Source organism: Amblyomma maculatum, chromosome 5, assembly GCF_055883805.1.
Source record: "Amblyomma maculatum isolate TAMU_Amacu chromosome 5, ASM5588380v1, whole genome shotgun sequence".
Classification (NCBI taxonomy): Eukaryota; Metazoa; Arthropoda; class Arachnida; order Ixodida; family Ixodidae; genus Amblyomma; species Amblyomma maculatum.
The window spans coordinates 138,098,446-138,114,671 of NC_139348.1; the positions used below are offsets into that span (position 1 = coordinate 138,098,446).

Below are 16,226 nucleotides of genomic sequence, written 5' to 3' on the forward strand. Positions count from 1 at the left end.
GAGTCATGACCAACCGGGTTAGGCGAGCCGTAAAAGCCGTTACACGGTCAGTGGTTACCACGGCGGGGGCGCCATGACGTAGGACGATGTTGTGAATGAAAAACTGCACCACTTCGGCTGCAGTACCTTTAACAAGGGACGCGGTCTTTCCGTACCGTGTTAGGTAGTCTGTCGCGACGACTACCCAACGGTTGCTAGATGAGGACTTCGGAAAAGGACCAAGAAGGCCCATGCTCACTTCATGGAAAGGTGTCTTCGGTGGAGCAACAGGCTTAAGAAATCCAGCGGGTTTCTGTGCCGGAGACTTCCAACGTTGGCAGTCATGGCATGAGCGTACATATTCCCGCACCGACGGGAGTAACTTGGGCCAATAATACTTTTGCCGAATTCGTGCAAGTGTACGGCTAACCCCCAGGTGGCCGGTGGTGGGTTCATCATGACAGGCACTCAATATATCTGGGCGCAACTCCGAGGGTACAACAAGGAGAAACGTCTCTTCACTGTGAGCAAAATTTCGCTTGTAGAGCACGTGCGTTACCACGCAGAGTGAGCATTTGAAGCGAACGATGAAAAACAGCGGTAAACGGATGTCGACGCCCTGCAGGTATTCGACGACTGGCACTATAACTCTGGGTCCATCCTCTGAAGCTGCGCCATTTGGGATGTACTAACTGTCCCCAGAAAGGAAAAATCGTCGGCCGTTTCTTCTGGACATATGCAATGGGTTAGCGTGACAGACAGTCAGCATCCTGATACTTTCGTCCTGATTTGTATAGGACTCACGTCATACTCTTGTAATCTAAGGCTCCATCTCTAGCCAATCGTTCTGAGGGGTTTTTGAGGCTCGCCAGCCAGCATAATGAATGGTGGTCGCTTATAACGCGGAAAGGTCCCCGTATAGGAATGGTCGGAACCTATATTTTTATCTGTTGTAGGCCGTCATTGCACCCGTTACCGTTTCGGTGGCGGACGACGGTTGTTGCGACGCGCGTCTTTCTCTCCCCTTCGTTTTCTTTCTTCTCTGTTTTCTCCTCTGTCCGCACGAGGAAGCGGAGGTGGCTCAAGTACAGAGCCAGCAGCAGGCATGTGCATTTTCTTTTCCTTCTTCCTACAGTCGCAACAAAAACAACTGGCCCTACGGGGCATAGAATGGGGGGCACCCGCGGTGGCTCACCTGCCACCTGTGGTTGTATGCCTGCTTTAAGCCGTCATTGCACCTGCCGCCGTTTCGGTGGCGGACGACGGCTGGTGTGACGCGTGTATTTCTCTCTCTCTTCTTTTCCCTTTTTCTCTCTTTCTTTTTTTTCTTGTGTCCGCACGAGGCAGCGGAGGTGGCTCAGCTACAGAACCAGTAGCAGGCCCATGCATTTTCTTTTCCTTCTTCCTTCTGTCGCAATATATAGATAGACTTAACTTTAATATCCAACGGATAAGGTGATCTACCCCACCGCCGACACGCAGGTCAGGGGGTGGGTGCCGCAGCCTCAGATGCAGGCTGGGAGGTCTTCGGTCCCAGCAGCCTCTTCAGCAAGTTTGACTGCAGGAGCTCCAGCTCCTGCAGTCGCAATAAAAACTGGCCATGCAGGGCTGGAAATGGAGTACTTTATATACGGAAAGGTTGCAGAATAGTATAAGCTTGTAGATGCTGATTTTGTTAATCATTATAATGACAGCGTGGTAATTGTTAAGTATCGAATATATTGTTACGGACAAAGGAGGAAGAAAAGGGCAGTGACGTGGGCAGGAGCGCGCGGGCTAGGCCCGCTCATAGATTCATTAAACGTCATCTCATGACCATCAAGCATCTTCTCTCTGTCCTCTGTTCTCCTGTTGTCATCGCTTGCCGCCCCGTAACATTTGGTGGAGGTGCTCGGTGCGTCATCCCCATCCTCGCCTTGGAGCATCGACGCCAACTGTAAGCCGAGACCATCGACCCAGGGCCCAGGGACATCGACGAGCAGCCTCGCCCCAGCCCTTCAAGCCCAGACCTGACCAACTACCACCGCCCAGCCCCAACCCTGACCTGAAGACAAGGAGAACAGACACACCAACCGAAACCGAGACGAAGAACCCGAAAGACCCGAATGACCCGAATGAACCGATGGACACGAACACGCAACCCCCGCCCAAGCCGCCCGTCGTGACCTCGAGCCATCGGTCCCATGGACTCTGGTGACAGATGGTTGATAGCTCCAGGGAAGGCGGATCACCCACGCATCAGACATCGTGCCGGCATTCTGCTCTATTCTTACTTCTTCCTCTTCTTAAAGCATCTAGACATGCCCATCATCATGCCATGAAATCATCATCATCGGTTAACTTCCTCGTCTACGATCGGGACGATCGCTCGGTGGCCCCGGGTCATGTTACGGACGAAGGAGGAAGAAGAGGGCAGTGGCATGGGCAGGAGCGCACGCGCTAGACCCGCTCACAGATTCATTAAACGTCATCTCACGACCATCGAGCATCTCCTCTCTGTCCTCTGTTCTCCTGCTGTCATCGCTTGCCGCCACGTAACAATATGAACAGCAATTTATTCAATACTCGTTTTTGAGCAAAAAAGGAAGTGCTTGCGCAAAATAATAAGCGACAAATTCATGACATCTCTCTTGCCTGGATGGAAGTTTAAGGATGAATCTGCTCCTGCAAAGTCTACAATATTCCGATTATTTTTCTTTGTTTTAATTGGTAGGAACATTCTTATGTTCTTGTCGTCATCTACTTCTTGTATATATACTCTAATTGCAAAAACTAGTTGCAGATTACGTAGATTTCGTTCATTTATGTCCATAACGCTTTAATTGTACGATGTACATATTGACCTATACACCACCTTTTCTTGCAGGTGTGAGTACCACCCTACTATCAAGTGCAAAAACATAGCGACGGAAAATATCCGAATTGTTGTCCAAACCTCCCACTATGTGCAGCGTAGGCACAGGGTGCCAAAAATTCTAGCCTGTCTTCACTCGAACAAGCCAAAAATTCTAGCCTGTCTTCACTCGAACAAGATTAAATGCGGTCATTTGAAGGCAGCTTTCTTGTCCGTGGGTTGTATTCATTTTACTTTCTGAAGAGAAAATTCACGTTGCACCCGGCCATTTCGTCTGTGTGATCTGAGAATAAAAGCTTCAAAACGAAAAGAGTATTATCAAAAAGAAAGATTTGATTACTGAGCCTAGGGTTGAATTTCAGGACACTGCAAGGACAGCATATCCTTCGCATTCTACAGATATTCTCCTCTTCCGCGGTTTCTTGGAATCACACACGATTTCTTTCTGTACAATATTTTCCTCTTTGCGCGTCACATGTTTTTTATGTCTACAACTGAATTCCCCATTCTGTTTTCATTAGCACCTAGTTTCTGTCCCTCGCTTTGTTGTTTACTCTTGCTATCTACTAAACTGACTTCAGTTTTGGGTTCCCATGCCTTGACATGATGAATTAGTAATTAGTAATTAGTCAAATTGATGTTTGTGTTATATTCCTTCTCATTGATTAAACTGTACTGATGGTTCATTTCTACATTTATTCTTCGCTTCTTGTTTTCGCAATTGCTTTGTTACAAGAGCGAGTGATCTTTTTACCCATTTTGTTCTTGCAGCTGGCAGGCTGCATTGGTAATGTGTACACTCAATTTGGTCCTTTTTTCTTACGTCTGCTAATGTAATTACTCTGTACTTTGTATGCCCCTCCTGCCTGGGCCGCAACGAGGCCTGCAGTATTGTATAAATAATAATAATAAATAAAATAACACCGCAGTCCTCAAATGGAGGACTACACGTATCAAGTCCCCGTTACAGCTCTTATTGCATAAAACGAATGAGACATAAGAACGTATACTTCCAAAAATGGCAGCTATATACGATGGTCTGGGGTTTTGTATTACACTCAAGAAGATAGTAAAAATTACGATGGACACTCAAGCTCCGCCTTTCAAAGGCATGATGGAAGAGCGTAAGCTACCAGCCAACATGTAAAGCCCCGCTTTAACCGAACCGTATGAACGTGCCTGCGTGGTCTAAGGATAACCCGAATGCAAGGGTTTTGGCAGGCTGATTGTGATACCACCCTCCCAAATGAAAGGTGACGTCCGAGCTAACATAAGGTCAGCCAATCCTACGGCCACTCAGTGTGCTGCCATGCCAGTTGCTCTGCTAACGTTGTGCTCGTGATGTTTTGCTCGCAAAGTCATCGCCGTCACCAGATTTTTGGCGAACGGGGCCTTTAACGTTATCGAGTTAATAAGCGTTACACGTCGTTTCATAAAAAGTCCTGTTAAGCAAGTATTTGCGTTGACAAAAAAAAAAAAAAAAAAAAAAAAAACTCTCGTCTCTATTAACAAAAGCTATAATGGGAAAAACAAGAATTCTAGTTACTCAGAAAAGTTGGATCAACTTTCTTGATGTCTTCACGTTTCCTACATAGGTGGATCCCCTTAAAGATTGTAACAGAAATACCTGGGAGTATACATAAACTGAAGCTTGAAAAACGTATATACATAATGGTACATGGTGCACAGTGTTACATGCATACATGCATGCTTATAACAATAAAAAAACTTGTTTCATAAATTGATTACGTGATTACGGAAAGTAACATCTAATACAAAATGCATATTACAAGAGTAATCGCAGTTACAGAATCAGAAACGGAATCTGTATTAAAGTTCTAATTAACAGTCAAGCTAAAATAAATGTTATAAAAATAGAAGAACAAAACTTCACTGCAATGAATTTAACTGAAATCAAGCCACGAACAGATGAGAAAAAAATAACATAAGTGTTACGTTTATTGGAGACACACTGAGAAGATACGCATGGCTTGTTAACAGGAGAGGAGGCCTGGCTCTCGGCGCATGCGCTGCTGCACGGAGCTTTGGTGGGCTCGTGGTTTGCCGAAACTGAAAATCGCGCACACCATTTTTGGACTCCTCTCCATCATTGCTGTGGGAAGAGGCAGGGATAGAGAGCAAAGCCTATCTCCTGTGCTACTGGCCAAGGTCCGCAACTTTCTATCACTACGAAACGTTCTACGGCTAATGGCATTCACTTTGCGCTGATTATTGAGCTAAGCCGACAAGCTTCGCACTGCCATTTCTTTTTAAATATGCGGCTATGTTCAGACATGCGCCCTCCAGGTGGTGCATGAAAAAGACTCTGGTGCGTGACGCTCTGGTTTGAGCAATAATGGAGTCGAACGATGAGCTAGTTGATCACACATCTCTTGGAAGAAGGCAGCAGAGTAGGTAACAACACAAAGCGCAAGGGGCACACACATGCACACAAGGACAACGCGGCATCAAGAAGAATGTCTTGGCGGATGAGTTGATGGCCCTCTTCGGAATGATGTCACCTTCTCGGGGCAATGGACGGAAGGTGATGAAGATTTTATGCTCAGAATTATGGAGACAGATTTGCCTGTTGAACGAATTTCTGAAGGTGAGAGCCGCGGACGACTTATCATATAGAAGATATTATTATTCCACACGATTTTGCACTGAGAATATGTGGAATGTGTGGTTTCTTCCTCTGGTAAGGAATTGCACCAAAAAGCAGCAGTCCGTTCCAGTGCGAAAAAATCCTGTAGTTACTGTAGGTAACGTACAGTTATCTGCCAATGCAACGGAAGTGTTAGAACATGGGCCTAAGTTTGCTCTTCCCCCTAAGATTGATGCCGCAGGGAAGCTTGCCATTGTAAGACATGTCGCAGAAAAAGCTGATGAAGAAGAGGCCAGCCGAATTGTAGCTGAAGGGATTGACCTTTTGAACCGCACAAAAGGACGCAGAAGATGCAAGTTGCGATTTGAAACAGTAATTGAAGAATTGAAGAGCAAGGAATTCAAGCTGTGCCTTTCGGATAAAGAAGGTGGTTTTGTTGTATTGGATTCTATCAATTACGGAGTAAAGGCTCTGGCGGCCATGAATAAGAACTTTCGAAAAGTACAACCTAAGGAATTAAAAGCTGCTAAGAGGTAGGTTGTACGGATTCTCGCGGAAACTGAACTGAGGCAGCTTTGCCGCAAGGTTAAGAACACTAGACATGATACCTTGTCGGTATTCTTCAGTGCAAAAACACACAAACCTGACATACCTTTCCGCGCAATATTGTCAGAGGCACACACGTGAGCAGCGTTGTCCTTGTGTGCGTGTGTGTGCCTCTTGCGCTTTGTGTTGTTGTTACCTGCTCTGCTGCCTTCTTCCAAGAGCTCTGGCTTGTTTTACGAAGTTCTCCTTTTGCTCCCCCATTGTTGGCTACCATGCATTTCTATCAAGGTTATGCGCCGCCTGCCTCTACTTAAACCAATGCTCGTTCAGACTGCCGGAGGCTTAGCTTGACACGACTGGACACAAAGAGCGAAAAGCTTCTTCGAAACGTTCCAGTGAAAAGCGACAAAGAACTCCTGCGACGGCATGGCTCATTAGACGCATTCTGATATGGGCTCATCACCATCAACAACAACATCATCATCATCATCATCATCATCATAATCATCATCATCAGCCTGACTATACCCACTGCAGGGCGAAGGCCTCTCTCATATTTCTCCACTTAACCCGGTTCTGTGCTAGCTGCATCCACTTGACCCCTGCGAACTTCTTAATCTCATCCGCCCACCTAACTTTCTGCCGCCCCCTGCTACGCTTTCCTTCCCTTGGAATCCAGTTTGTTACCCTCCAGTTTGTTGTTTGATATGGGCTACTGCACGATAGATCGAGCTTGGCTAGATTGATCCGTGTGTCATCGTATTCGCGTATAGCCAGCTTTTCAGCTTTATCTTCCCCAAAGTGCCCTACAAGGTTCAGAAGAAAAAGCCAGCGAAGACTACTGGTGTGTGTGTCTCCTACTGGTCCTGCATCTTCTAGTTGGTTTTTTCTTTTGAACATGTACCAACTCACCCTGCATTTAACGCTTCTGCCCTACAAGGTACTTGGGGATCTTTGCGTAAAGTGTTGAGTGCCTGTCATTCTTGAAGCTTTTACCCTTATGCTGAAGCTGCCCTCAAGTACCTATTTATGTTGGCAGCTTCTGCTAAACATAACATCAGGCAATCTTACATCCAGTCTGTTCGCGGCCATGTTGGCTGTCAGGTATTTCTTGCAAGCGCCATGCTTGTGATTTTTAGCTCACAAAGCCAATGCCGGCGGACGATCGCAGTCACCGGATTTTCGATGAATGGGATGTTTAACACTATCGCATTAAAATGCACTACCCCGACGACTGACGTGGTCGGGTAATGATAGGTTAGCGGATTGTGGGTCATCATGAGACTGGATGACATGCCAGGCGCTACCACTCTGAGGTTCACCATAGAATTAAAAGATGAAAGTCGAACCTTCGAGGCGTAAGACACTATGGTTGTCAGCGATATAGGGACGTCCGCACGGCTCAGTTAAAGCGAATGTTTGTGGCATATCTGTTAGAAACTGTTTGATCATATTTGTACCTGATTGATTTCTTCTAATTATTTACATTTTAGAGTAATTTGTAATACCGTGGTTAATTGTTACAAACAGGAGTTCTTCGAGTAATTCAAGTATTTTTTCAGTAATTGATTACCAGTTAGGAATTACTTCTGTGCAGAAAAAGCTATACAAAGAAGCGTCTGCGATGATATGACTGCGTCAAATGTTTTGGGTGGCACGATAGTTAGGATGGCTGCCTGGAATGTTGCGCTCTCCGCGATTTTTGTGCTTGGTGTAGCTTCGGCTGGCATCTGTTAAAACAACTCGATTTAAGACCAAATTGGTGCCTAGAAAAGGATGCCGTCAGAAGCGCCAGCATCGTTTGGTCGACGAATTCAACCGGATTTTGTTCGTTTCTATACGAGAAGCCGCCTCAGTTGTTCCAAACAAGACACCTACGCGATGTTTTCACTTTTTTATCGACCTTACCTACAGTGATTCTTTCACAGCGCCAACAACTAGTCGTGGCGCTTCATAGAGATTTTCTGGTTTGTAGGGTTTGACACCCAATTCAACTTAGGCGACGAAAGGCATCGAAGTGGAGGGCTCCGAAAATTTTGGCCTCCTTTGATTTTTATGGTGCATTGATATTGCACAGTACACGTACGCCTTGGGTTTCACCTCCATCGAAAAGGGAAAATTGCTGTGGCTGCGATTCAACCCCGCTTCCTTAGGTTCAGTATTCGAGCGCTCTAACTAACCACTGAGCCACTGCTGCGGGTCATAGAGGACGTAAAGACTGTCATTGAAACACTTCCCACCTACGATGGAGTATGCATTGGGTTCTAACGGTATAACACCACTCTGCTATTTAGGGCTTATGGCAGATTAGTGCTCAGTGTAGCGTCTTCACAATGAAACGTTGCGAAGCCAGTGACAACAGCATTGAAAACCAACTGCTGTTGAAAATTGACAGAGTGTAAACGGACTTCGAAAAAGCCGCTCTAGGTTTATCCCAGTTTTAGGGAAGGAGTGTGTATTATGACAGTAACATTGGTTGAATAGTAACACAATTGTAATTGAATTGTGTTCTGTAATTATCAGTTTCTTTTCTAGAGGGTACATGAGCGCAGTAGTCAGTTGCATTTTGAGTTGGAGCATTATATTGGAATTGGTTACGTATTTTCTGTAACGTTCACACTCTACTCTGATATGATGACAGCCAAGATTAGCTTTAGGAAGGTGTTAACGTAGAACCGATCATTAGAAATACTCACTTCACGACAAGTACACAGGCGACATCATTTCAGAAAGAATACATAATCTTTCTATATTCTGGGAAAATGCACAACCTCACGCTTTATTCGTGAATTACGAAACCTCTCAACGTTGACAGTTACCATGATGACGAAAACCACAATTTGAATAAAAAGACTACATGAAGAAAGCCAACTTGCCTGTAGATTTTATCAGTACACTTCGAGAAGTCACGGCCTGTGGAATTGTCGAAGGGTTCGACTTTGGGGTTTTTGGCGGTTGGCGCGGCCGCAAAGTGTCATTTTCGGTAGTGGACTAATGGTCCTGTGGGGTCCGCTGCGAACAGGTGACCTTACCCGCGTTCCAAAAACCCTGTGTTTGAGTCCCATTGCGATAGCTCCAGTATAGCCCAAATTTGAATTGTCCTTGCTCTCTATAATATATTCTGTGTCTGAGGAACCAGATTACCCGTCCGATAACAAATGAGCCTTGCAGTTAGCCCAATAAAGAGGCTGGTGCTGCTAAATCTGACGCAAAATTAGCGCGCAAAGATCTACAAATTCAAAAAACGAAAATGCTGAATTTCATCCACAAAAAAAGCCTCACGCGACAAGTAAAAGCAGCCTCCTGCAACACAATATAGTTGGCGAAGCATAGCGTTATAAGACAGCTCTGGCCATCCTGTGGTGAAGAAATTAGTAGAAGTGGCGGGTCGAGTTGCGCTCACGGACACGGTCACCTGATTGTGGCAGGGGTACGCCGGGGGGGGGGGGGGGGGGGTCGCTACTGGTGAGTGATGGGTCCATGAGCTTTACAAACCGCTGCAATGAACAATTGGCTTCGACCTGAGATGGGAGTGACATTTTTTACCTGCCGCAGCGTGGTTTTATTGATTCCAGCAAACACACGTGCATATATTTGTCGCCTTTTGATTACCTCTTGAATGCTCAAGAGCAGGCCGCGCGCATAGCTAAAGGTAACCTAAAGCGACTGAGTATGGGAGCGAACGCTGCTCCACCAGCGGTGCGCCTCGTCGGCTGCCACTACAGACTACCCTAGTCGAGCTGAGACAAGCTGTCGTCAGGGTCATCATCATCATAATCAGCATCATCAGCCTGACTATACCCATTGCAGAGCGAAGGCCTCTCCCATATTTCTCCACTTAACCCGGTTCTGTGCAAGCTGCATCCACTTGACCCCTGCGAACTTCTTAACCTCATCCGCCCACCTAACCGTCAGGGTACTGTCTCTAGATTACCGCGCAAGTGTCTCGGCCGATCTGACCCCGAGGATATCTAAATCGCATACGGAATGCAAATAAATGCTGTGGCTGCTCAGACGACTAACACGCCATAGACAAAGATAGCAGTCGAGGCTGTTTAACAAAGTAAATAAAGCGCTGACAGGACAATCGACTGCTAGGAAATGGCAATTACTACGGCGATATGTTTGCCGACTTGAACCAGCAACAAGGAATGAATTCAAAAGCCAGCCTCCCAACCTTTTCCGCTTCTGGCTGCAAGGTCGTCCTGCTTACTCGAGACAACCTCAAATGTGGAAAACAACAAACCCACCACGGCTCGCGGGAACTCGTCTAGTCGCCATGCCTCACAACAACGAAACTTCATTTGCGCTGCAAATCTGTGCCGGTGACAACTTGCTGTGCCAAGCACGCGGAGTGAAGATCAAATGGAACGCATCCAACGGAACACGCTGCTACAGCTAGGCGGGAGCATTATCAAGTGCTACGAGTGAGGACGCCTCCGACATGTCGCTCAAGAGAGTCATCACCGGAAGCGAAAGCGGAAAAAAGACGGACGAAATGGTGAACAGTCCACGCTCCTTGCACGCAACCGTACATTGCGATGGCGTGCTTGGAATGTGGACAATCGCTTTCTTTATCTTCGGTGGACTGGAAGTTCTCAAACGATATATTTCTATGATTGATAACTTTTTGGGGGTATTACCGGGAGCTGTAATAGACAGTCTCGGTATAACAAAGCGGAAGGGGGGGGGGGGGGGCAAACTGCGGGTCATTTGAAGCTGAGGACATGACCATTCACTGGAGGGCCACCAAGAGCTCCCATGATGTGTGCTATGTGGTGACGCAAATCCGCCAGATTGCCCCAGCTGCCCGTACGGGCTCCGCAAAATGTACAACCACTCAACCTCTTGCAAAACTCTAAAGTACCATTGACCCCAATACCATCGCATATACCAACGACTAACAGGGGCAACCTCAGGGTCAAATAGTACAGACAGCAGGGCGGTCACCACAGAATTAGGCGGACTGCATCGGAGGTGAGCGCAGGGACCTCAGTCACCGGGTACCGGAATGCACCACAGACGAACTTGGTAGATCGGCACTTCTTCTATCGTACCCAAAACCAACGCATTCCGGAAACGCAAAGCAGGTCCCCCCCCCCCCCCCCCCCCCAATGTCGACCAGTTTTCGAGTAGAGTAGGTTCAGATAACTGACGACATAGACCATACTTTCGGGCAAGAGACGACTTTAGCAAATGAATTGATCACAATCGGAAAAGGTCTAAGAACAGTTTGAGGGGACTATTTTCTTAGGATTCGACTAAGTTAATGAGTCCCATTAATTTTGCGGGCTGCCATTACTTTCCTTTCTTTGTACATGTACAGTCTTTGCATATATCCATTGTTTGTACATTCCTTTGTGTACACGCAGTTCTCAACTTGGTTAATCACTATACATTTGTTCGTGTATCTGTTGTCCAACACATACTCATTACCATACAGTTGTAAGCTGCCACAACATGTGCAGCGCCACCCGGCATACATATTAAGTCCCGATTCAATCAAGCCTCAGGAACGTGGCTTAGAAGCAGTGAGTCTGTAGTCATACAAAGGTGTAGACCGGTTACATTTACATCTCACTCTCTCCTCTCTCTCTCTGAACAGAAGTCCGAGTCGGTATGTTAATGCGTCCACGGACATGCTGACAGATCTCTACCCGGCCACATCGCCAGAAAAACTCCATCCCCTAGAATCATGCTGGCTATTTTTCGCCAGGAACGCAGACGCCGGTGCAAAAAAACCTGGCGCCAAGTTCTGAAAAATGGGGAATTTAACACCATCACGTTAAGAAACACACCTACGATGGAATGTTCGGTGATGCAAGATTTCAGTGAAGGTCCCTAATTCGCCGAAACCCTGGTCTTTCATCGTCAGGGGTGGAAACGAGAATTATGCATCCGTTCTGTTAAAAATAATTTCCTACAGTGCGCTTTGATTGATAGATAATTATTAAGAAAATATTTTTATTGTGATGTTTAGAATTGTAATCTAGCTATTATTAACACGTGTTTTCAGAATTATAAGATTAACTTTTCCAAATGTAAACCTGCGCTCTTGATTTTTTCCACCAGTAGTCTGGTCGCTGCTGACAATGTTTCACAATGTGATTTTTAGCATGTCATGACTGTCACGAAGCTCCAATGTTTATAGAATATCCGCATTGACATCGTCCTTTAAGGGTTGAAATGCCGTGCATTGGGTAATAACACGTTCAGTCGTTTTCTGCTTTGCATGCTGCAGACAAAAATGTCATCCGCATTGTGAAATGTCTGCACGCACCCTTTAATCTGCACGAACCAAGCTCTAGCCTTTAAAACTAAACCACAACCTTTTGAATTGCAAAATAATGATTCTTTGAATTCAGAGTTTAGACGCCCTATAATGCCGGACCGTCCATTTCTACAGCATTCACTTTTGGCAAGGAGTATTTTCTGACGATCGTACATTCAAAGTGTTTTTTATATCATTTTCTTCCCTCCAATCATGTTATCTATTGTAAGCTTTCAATTTATTTTCCTCCATGATGCATTAGTACTGCTCTGATTTAAGGGCCTTACTGTGACTGCCAGCCAGTGTTTCTAGTTCATTTGCTTGAACTGTTTTTTCTACTGCCCCTTGACGTTCGTGTAACGCGCTTTCAACATCAACCACTCCACATTAACTTAGTCTGTCTCAGTAGTATTGTCTCCAAGTGCCCCAAACCAAGTGTACTGACTGTCCTTATTGTTGATTTAAGTGCCTAAATTGTGGAAGACAAGCACAGCACAGTTTGCAAACGTAAAGCCTAGCCATTTTTAGGCAATAGAACATCATCTTTTTTATTTATGAAAGCTGCATTTATTTTTCGTTTCTTCATAATGTCCCCCATATGCCCCTGAAAGTAGCCTTTACCATCATTTATACAAGTACCAATGTGCAAGTACGCTTTACCTAAACATAACTCAGTTTTAAAGTGATTAGTTCAGACTCGGCAAAACTTAGCGATCATTACAGAAACTACTTTGGGAAAATGCGAAAGTATTTACGCCGTTGCGACGTTTTTGACAAAGACCTTGATATAAAAAGTTGCACCGATGGGTCAGTGGTTCGTTGGGCCATCGGACAGCCTAAGTCGACCTCGTGTGGCAGAACAACATATGTGGGGCCTTTTCTCATTCCCAAGTATTTCACCCCAGAAGAGAGGAGCAACAGGCCGGCGGAAAAATTGTGACCACTAAAAAACAGGCTGGTGCCCGCCAGCACCAGGAATGGAACCATGTACCTTCCGAATGCAGGCGGATGCTCTACAACAAGGCTGGTGCATTTGAAATTTAGAGTGTACGCGACAATTTAGTTCAGAGCTCGAACCATTTTTGCACGCGGAATTAAGAGTTTGAAACTGGTTTTGCCGCGAAGGGTCGGAGGTGGTTTGGCAGAGCCTCTTCCAAGGGCACATCCCTATAAGAGCCAGGAGCCGGGCCGGGTGACTCTTGTACTCATTTTACTGGTGGGCATCCGATGGTAGACTTCGAACCAACAACTTCCCGCAGCTGAGACGGGCGCCGAAACCACTAGGCCACGACTGCCATCGGACTAGGGCATCGGACAACCTAAGTCCGCCTAGTGGGGCATACGGTCTTTTTTTATTTCTTGAATGGTTTACCCAGCATGCACCAAGAATAGCCGATCATCACGTCGGCGGAAATCTTGTACCTATTGAAAACCGGCGGGTACCCGGCGGCACCGGAGATCGAACCTAGTATGTCCCGAATGCGAAGCGGATGCTCTAACGCAAGGTAACCAATTTGGTGTTCATCCGCATGGCAACTATGTAAGGAAGACGAGGACCACGCAGCGCCATTGCATTTCTCTTTTTTATTTTTTCCAAATTCGAGTTAAACATTCATATTTATTCGAATACTGCAGTCCTTGAACATATATATTTACAATCTACAATGCACCCTGGCCAATCCTCCGCCGTGGGTATGTGCCATTTTGTCTGAGGTCATCATCATCATCACCACCACCATCATCATCATCATCATCATCATCATCATCATCATCATCATCATCATCACCGCCATCGCTTGTCTCCAGTGCCATGCTATTTTTTCGTTATTGCCTGGCTTTGACCCATCACATTTCACCAAAACGAAATCAACAAAAAAAAAAAATCACACAAAACGCGATTTACATACGCTATTTACATATGACACTTCGTGATCAGGCAGCATGGAATGGGCTTCATCACACTAAAATTCACGCATACGCAACAAAAGCTGTAGTCTTGAGAGCCACTCGGGAGGTTCCACAGCAGCTTTCTGAATTGCCAAAAACCTGTTCACGCTTTCCCGACACGCCGTTCTACCTCGCTTTGAAGTTGCGGCGTGCGGCTGGTGATTCTACCCTGCGTCATCTGATGTACTGCCAACGTTAGCCGTCGCACCAAGTGAGTAAATCATCTCGTAACTAAGAAAACACACAAATGCACAAAATTAACGAAAGAAAACAGGGAGAAAAAGTAAAACTACGTTGCCAAGTCCTATCGAAGTTTTTCAGGGCTAATATTGAAAATAAGTGCTAAATTAATCGTTTCTGTCAGAACGGTTTTCCTGCTAGGGACCCCTCGAACACGCACACCGCAGCTTTAAGGGATACAGACGCAAGCAGGCCTTGGTGTATTGGTCTTAGTAGAAGATCACGTGACTCCTCGATGAGACTGCGTCGCGTGGCGCGGGGGACGACCTCAAGCAGGGATTCACGGAGGTAGATGGAGATATTATTTGACTACTATGTTTCTAAGAAAGCTGTTTAGTTTATTTTGCAGTGGTAGGGCTGCGCTTGCTTAAATGCTAAGGAGTGTAAGTACTCCCTTTACAACCATAAAAACCATACAAACATGCTCAATTATATAGGATTCTCATGACCATTACTCTAACGTCACATTCCATTCAGCATCCTGTATCAGATGCCATCTGGTAGCTACGTACGTTTCTGCTAAACTGTATAGGCATAGCGCTTTGAGATTCTCACTGGCACTCCAGCATGTTTATTTTTATTAGCGCGAGAGCAGTGATATGGACACCAGAAATAAGCAAGGATCTTCTCAACCATCCTTGTGCCTTAGGCCTGATTGGCTCACCAGACCTTGACGTAACAGTCCTGGCGTCTTGGCGCGCGTAATGAAAACGTACTTTTGTCCAATATAATCAGTCTCCGCAGGTCAAACCGCGGAAACACTTGGTATTACTGATTACCACTGTCTAACCGAACCTCGTTTTACTCAGTGGCACGGGCAGAGGCACATTATTTTTCTTTACTTTTGGCCTGCCTCACCATAGCATATGTTAAATCGAACCAATAATGTGGTTTGCATATGCCAAGCTCGGACGACAAAACATTAAGGCGACGCTGACCGCCGTTTACAGTGCTTGTACATTCCGCGAATTTCTTTTCTAATGACACAGCCGCTGACTAACATAAAGTTGAAAGGCAAAAGCCGTTTTGGCTCTTCTATGACACGGAACCCTTAACTCTGTCGCGTTAGAAACCTTCGCAACTGAGGTGATTCCAGCCCACACATTTCTTGTGGGAAGAAAGTACCGAACGTCATATGGACCATGCCGATCGCGCGCCTGCAGCGCACAACACACTGTCTCGATATTTTTTGCTCGTCGTGTCGTCTCTATTAATATACATCTGCGCGGAAAAGGTTGTCATTTTTCAAAAGCGATTTCGATTTTCTCTTATTCACTTTCTACGCCAATGCCCTCTCTCGTCAGATTGTTTCGCCCCAAAACTGGTGCGGTTGCATCCCTCCCTTCTTCACGGAGGCGAGAGACGGCCAGAATTTGACAAAGACTTCAGTGTGAAAGCAATCATCCGCTGCCAACCACTGACTCACCTTGTGCGATTTTGTTCGTGTCGTCCCTCTGAATGGCTAAGCTGTTTCGTGAGGTCACATTCAGATAGGTGGCCTCGCTCGGGTAACTCAATAAAGATTTATGGAGCCTATGATGAACAATCACTGACAATGAACGTTTGTTTTGCTTTAACACTAAACTCACAAAAAATTAGAACCGGCCGCATTCGAGGACGAATTATATCGGGTTCCGTAGCCGAGCTTCTTAACCGCTCAGCCACTGCGGCGTAACCTATCGCTTCATAAAGCCAGGTCTAAGTAGAGTAAAAATTACGCTTTTTGGCACTACAAACCCGCAGCTTCCATGATCAAGCGCGCCGTTGCTCAAGGGCTGATC

The 16,226-nt window shown here is 45.9% G+C and overlaps 1 long non-coding RNA gene across 3 annotated transcripts in view; it reads left to right on the top strand.

Moving 5' to 3' along the window:
- The first annotated feature begins 13,867 nt into the window (after nt 1-13,867).
- Nucleotides 13,868-16,226, top strand: part of LOC146189712 (uncharacterized) — a 40,181-nt gene continuing 37,822 nt past the window's right edge. The window contains exon 1 of one of the 3 annotated variants that reach the window (XR_014707680.1): nt 13,868-13,946. This is a non-coding gene — a long non-coding RNA (uncharacterized LOC146189712). Of the gene's footprint in view, nt 13,947-14,171; nt 14,417-16,226 lie in introns of those variants that run through there. The other 2 variants (XR_014707682.1, XR_014707681.1) reach the window with 2 other exon arrangements.